Source organism: Myotis nattereri (genome assembly GCF_964212035.1).
Source record: "Myotis nattereri genome assembly, chromosome: 5".
Lineage (NCBI taxonomy): Eukaryota > Metazoa > Chordata > Mammalia > Chiroptera > Vespertilionidae > Myotis > Myotis nattereri.
In genome coordinates this window covers 19,645,118-19,651,491 of record NC_138080.1, presented here as the reverse complement: position 1 = coordinate 19,651,491, position 6,374 = coordinate 19,645,118, and positions in this window count along the sequence as shown.

Sequence of the window (6,374 nt, the reverse complement as noted above, 5' to 3'; positions counted from 1 at the left end):
TGTAACAATGAAATTGGGGGTCACCACAACATGAGGAATTGTATTAAAGGGTCGCGGCATTAGGAAGGTTGAGAATCACTGCCTTAGATACACACCCCAGATCCTTCCCTGGGATCTGCTAGGGACAACTCTGAGATCTGTCATCCCACCAGCCCCATCCCGGCTCACGCAGGTGCTTAAGAAGTGCTCCCGGACTCGCCTCACCAGCAGCAATGACGTTAGAGGCATGGAGAGCCCAGCTTGGCTGTGCGGGTTCATGGGAGTGGCTTCTCCTGTCTATGCCTTGGCTTCCCCCTCTGTGAGGTGGGTGTGCATGATGCCCAGTCACGGGGCTGTGTGGGAAGCTGCTATTATTGCTACCATTTCCTGCTGGAAGCATTGTTTCAGGGCTCCGTGAGATGGTGAGGAGAAGGCGCCCGATGGGTGGGAGCTGAGCTTCATTGGGGGTCACCCCCAGGTGGGCGTGCAGGAGATTTGGAACCAAGGAGCAAAGGGTTCTGGGTGTGCCCTCCTGCCTGTCACCCCAGAACCAGAAGTTCCAGGGAAACCTCCACGTGTTGGGTGAAATCAGCGCCCCCCAAGAGACCTCAGCCCCAGCCCCAGCCCCAGCTGGGAGGGCCCTCAGGCTTGAGGAGACAGATGGGACACAGCCCCTAGCCCCAGGGGGTCAAGCGTGGCAGGGAGGAGGGACGGGGCTGAGGGGAAAGGGACAAGGAGATGGAATTGGTGTCTCTTGCCTGGTGGGGAGCACAGCCGGGTAAAGGCTGCTGCAGGGGGACCCATCCCCCCATTAGCCACTGTAATGGAGTGGGGGGGGTGGACAGCGGGGAGGGGTACCCCAGGGTGGTGTTCATCAAGGAGGCAGAAGTTGTGTGGGGAAGGAGGAAGTTCCCAGGGGTAGGCAGGAAACCCCTGTCTGACCTTTGGTCCTTGCAGCTACCCAGCGATTCCTGATTCCCAGACCCTTGCCAGCTGGTGAGTGAGGGAGGCGGGTTGGGGGCTGCAGGCGGTGCCCAACCAGTTATTCCTCGAGGTTGGCCAGGCCCAGCAGGTCCCCGCCCCCGACCCCAGGGGGTGTGAGAGGACACCTTCCATCTTCCTTAGGGGGCCATAGAGGGGGGTGAATTTCAGGCTACACTGGGGGGCTTGGAGTTAAGGTCTGGCTGTGCCACTCGCCGGTGTGTGAGCTCAGGCCAGCGGGTGTTCTCCTGTCGAAAACGGCGGCCACAGAGCCGGCTGTGAAACACTGGCAGGGTGGTATTTTTTAAGGTGGGAGCGGATGGGTCATGTGCAGCCTCTGATGCCAGGCTGCGGAACGGAGGCACCGGGAGGGGCATTGCCTCCAGGCGCTGGTGGCCCGGGCCTGTGGGAACTCAGGGAAAAGGGGGCATGACAGGGGCAGAGCCTGAGCGACCAGGGTCCAGAGGAGGAGTGCAGGCAGGGAGGCGGTGCCCGGGCCGGTGCCAAGACGGGAGACAGTTGGCGTGTAGTTAAGATCGTGGCTGTTCATGATACAGTGAAGGTGTTGCATATGCGTATATATGAGCATGATGCCTGTTGTAAAGGAAAAAGAAAGGCAACCAAAAACTCCCCCCAAATAAGAAGCCACCCAAACATGATGGTGCCGATGTGCTACAGTTTTGAGCAATTGCTACAAGAGTTATAAATATACACACTAATGTCTTTATATTGAGATCAAAATAATTTCTGTTTTTTTTGCTTTTGTTTTTATTTTTAAATTTTTTTATTAAGTTATTACATATGTGTCTTTATCCCCACATTACCCCCATCCCCCCCCCCCCACTCATGCCCTCATCCCCCTGTTGTCTGCGTCCATTGGTTAGACCTATATGCTTGCATATAAGTCCTTTGGTTGATTAATTTCTGTTTCTTTTTGGAAATTTGATCTCACATCTTTCATTAGTAATGTTTTTTAAAAATATATTTTTATTGATTTCAGAGAGGAAGGGAGAGGGAGAGAGAGATAGAAACATCAATGATGAGAGAGAATCATGGATCGGCTGCCTCCTGCACGTCCCCTATGGGCACATCCCTTGACCAGGAATCCAACGGTGACCTCCTGGGTCACGGGTCTACACTCAACCACACCGGCCCATTAATCCTCACCAGAGGATATTTTTCCATTGATTTTTTTTTTAACAAATATTTTTAAAAAAATATATTTTATTGATTTTTTACAGAGAGGAAGGGAGAGAGATAGAGAGCTAGAAACATCGATGAGAGAGAAACATCGATCAGCTGCCTCCTGCACACTCCCCACTGGGGATGCGCCCGCAACCAAGATACATGCCCCGGACCGGAATCGAACCTGGGACCTTTCAGTCCGCAGGCCGACGCTCTATCCACTGAGCCAAACTGGTTTCGGCTGATTTTTTTTTTTTTAATAGAGAATGAAAGGGAAGGAGAAAGACACACAGAGAGAAACATCAATGTGAGAGAGACACATCGATTGGTTGCCTCCCGAGACCCAGGCCAGGATCCCTGCAACCAAGGTACGTGCCCTTGACTGGAACCAAAACCGTTCAGTCTGGGGGGCCAACACTCTATCCACTGAGCCAAACCTGCTAGGGCAATAATGTTTCTTTTTAATAACTTGTTTCAGTAGCTAGATTTTTAAAAAAGTACTCAAATATGTATCAAAATTTTCTGTGTCTTTTTTTTAAATTAAATCTTTATTGTTCAGATTATTACATTAGCTACTCTTTTTTCCCACCATAACTCCCCTCCACCCAGTTCCCACCCCACCCTCCGCCCTCACTCCCCATCCACTGTCCTCATCCATAGGTGCACGATTATTGTCCAATCTCTTCCCTCACCCCCCCCTTCCACCCCCAAGAATAGTCCATTCCCTTTCTATGTCCCTGATTCTATTACAATTGCCAGTTCATACTGTTCATCAGATTATTTATTCCCTTGATTTTTAGATTCACTTGTTAATAGATGTGTATTTGTTGTTCATAATTTGTATCTTTACCTTTTTCTTCTTCTTCCTCTTCTTAAAGGATACCTTTCAGCATTTCATATAATACTGGTTTGGTGGTGATGAACTCTTTTAGCTTTTTCTTATCTGTGAAGCTCTTTATCTGACCTTCAGTTCTGAATGATAGTTTTGCTGGATAAAGTAGTCTTGGTTGTAGGTTCTTGGTATTCATCACTTTGAATATTTCTTGCCACTCTCTTCTGGCCTGGAAAGTTTCTGTTGAGAAATCAGCTGACAGTCGTATGGGTATTCCCTTGTAGGTAACTGATTTTCTTTCTCTTGCTGCTTTTAGGATTCTCTTTGTCTTTTGCTCTTGGCATTTTAATGATGATGTGTCTTGGTGTGGTCCTCTTTGGATTCCTTTTGTTTGGGGTTCTCTGCGCTTCCTGGACTTGTAAGTCTATTTATTTCTATTTCTTTCACCAAATAGGTTTTCAATATCTTGCTCTCTCTCATCTTCTGGCACCCCTATAATTCTGATGTTGGTATGCTTGAAGCTGTCCCAGAGGCTCCTTACACTGTTTTCGTATTTTTGGATTCTTTTTTCATTTTGCTTTTCCGGTTGGGTGTTTTTTGTTTCTTCATATTTCAAATCTTTGACTTGATTCTTGCGCTCCTCTGGTCTGCTGTTGGGAGTCTGTATAGTATTCTTTATTTCAGTCCGTGTATGCTTAATTTCTAGTTGGTCCTTTATCACAACATCGAGGGTCTCATTAGATTTCTTGAGGATCTCACTACATTTATCGGCGGTCTCACCAGTCTTTTCGAGGGCCTTATTAAGTTTATCGGCAGCTTCTAGACAGTTCTTTAAAGACCTTAAAAGTGTGGTTTTGAACTCTATATCCAGCAGTTTCCCCTTCCCCGCCCAAACAAATAAATCCAACGTTGTCATGTTTCACTTTAAAAAGATTTAAAGTTGATACCTAAGTTTGTGATGGACTTCTGAGGAAATTCAGATAGGTTCATGCACAAAATTTCCTGTGAACATAAATCATTTTCAGGAAAAAAAACACTGACATCAGGGCCAATGCATTTGACGGAATGTGAATCCGAGGGCTGCGCGCCTCCTCCCTCTGGAATTTTCTGACCAGGGACACGGGCAGAGTGTGTTCGGAAAGTCTGCTTTTTAGAGAATTTAGACACGCTGGCAGGGGTGTCTATGAAAACCACCTCTTTGGAGGACAATTTGGTGGCAGCTGTCAAAATGTACAATGTGACTGCGTTGGGACCCAGTGATTTCCTTTGTGGGGATTTGACATCAAATCTTATTTTGTTCATTGGAACAAAAATTTTAGAGAAAAGGTTTTTAGAAACTGTCTAAATGCCCGTTGATAATTATTATGGTATTGTATGTAGTGAAAACAGGAGGCGAAAGGAATAAACAAATCCCAAAGACATAATGTTGACCAAACAGAGGAAGTTACATCATTAGTTTTTTCATTTAAAAAAACAAAAATCTAGCCCAGCTGGTGTGGCTCAGTGGCTGAGCTTCGACGTAGGAACCAGGAGGTCAGGGTTCAGTTCCGGGTCGGGGCACATGCCTGGGTCTCAGGCTCCATCCCCAGTGTGGGGTGTGTGAGAAGGCAGCTGATCAAGGGTTCTCTCTCATCACTGATGTTTCTAGCTCTCTCTCCCTCTCCCTCTCCCTTCCGCTCTGAAATCAATAAAAATGATTTTTTTTAAAAAAGATCAGAAGCCTCCACGTGTATGCCAACAATGTGCTTGGTCTGGTTAAATTCTAGTGAAATTAAGCGTGTGCTTTGGAAGGCGACAGAGGAGCAAAGCGAGCCCCTTGGCGAGGGACAGCCTGTCCTCCCTGGGCCTCCGTGTCCCGGGCTGAAAAAAGATGACCCACTTCTTACCTGGAGCTGAAGGGCTGGCGAGGTCAGCCTGCTCCGTCCCAGATGCTCCGCGCCCACAGCTGCACCGCGGTTACTCCTTTCCTCTCCCCATTCCTGTCTCTGTGGCCACAGAGGGAGGCTTCAGGGCTACTGACCACGGATAGGGGAGGCCAGGGAGAGACCTGGGGAGGTGTGCTGGCAACAGGGCTGGAGACGCAGCGATAAAGAGAGACTCAGAGACAGAGGGACGATAGAGACTTGGAGTGGGAATTAGGTGGCGAGATGAGGCAGCACGGAGCAAGGGCGGGCCAGAGGCAGGCCCTGTGGAGTGGAAAGCAGGGCGGGCCCAGGAGGCAGGTCCCACCAAGAAGTGCTGTTTGTCCCCTTGGACAGCTGGGGGGCCTTGGTGCAGCCAGGCGCCTGGGGCTCTTCCCCCTAAATTACCCCAAACCCTGTGGGTCTCCCCAGGGGCTCACAGTTCTCTCTGCTCTTTCTCCCTTACCAGATCGGACTGTGCCTTGCCTGCTCACACACCTGCCATGGCTCCCCATTTCCCTCCACCCGTGGAGCTGAGCTTCAGGTGTTCTGCGGGGATGGTCTCGTGGAGCCAGCAGAATAAGTGAATAATAGTGAGAATTTTCAAAAATCCTCACCACTGATTTTTAGAGAGAGTGGAAGTGGGGAGGGAGAGGGAGAGAAACATCGATGTGAGAGAAACACGGCAAGGGGTTGCCTCCCACATGCACCCTGACCGGCCAACGCTCTAACCACTGGTCTGATAATGTTTTAGGTCCTGTGTCTAGCCCGGCGTTCAGCCTTTTATGTGGATCAGCTCTTGGACCCCATGCTGCACAGTGAGGAGGTCTTAAGTCAAAGGCCTCCCGGTCTGTAGCCTTGGCTGACTGCCGGTGGAGAAGCCACGGCCTGCGCACTTCCGGATCTATGCCAGGGCCAGGGGTTCTCAGACCCACCCTTAGCCCCAAGCTCTGTGCCTTCAGCAGGCAGCAAACAGGCAGGAGGCTGGGGCGCCCCCTGGTGGCCACAGCGCCTCTCCTCAGCCTCACTTCCTCCTTCCGGGATCAGGTACCACCGAGCCCCAGGCTGGTGAGGGAATAATGAGCATGACTAGCTGGGGGTGGGGGGGTGGGGGGTCAGTTTTCCACGGTTCCTACTCCTCTCCCTAACCAGCTTCTTCAGAATTTTTTCAAAACAAAATTTAAAATTTTTTAAAATATTTTTTTTTATTGATTTCAGAGAGGAGGCGAGAGGGAGAGAGAGAAAGAAATATCAATGATGAGAGAGAATCATTGATCAGCCACCTCCTGCATGCCCCCGACTAGGGATTGAGCTGGTCAGGGGATCGAGCCCTGACTGGGAATCCAACTGTGACCTCCTGGTTCAAAGTCGAGGCTCAACCACGGGGCCACACCAGGCCAAAATTAAATTTCTAAAGGTAATACATGTGCATGATTTTAAAAATGCAAACATCACAAAAAGATATACAGAGAAACATGAGACTGCCTACCCCACCA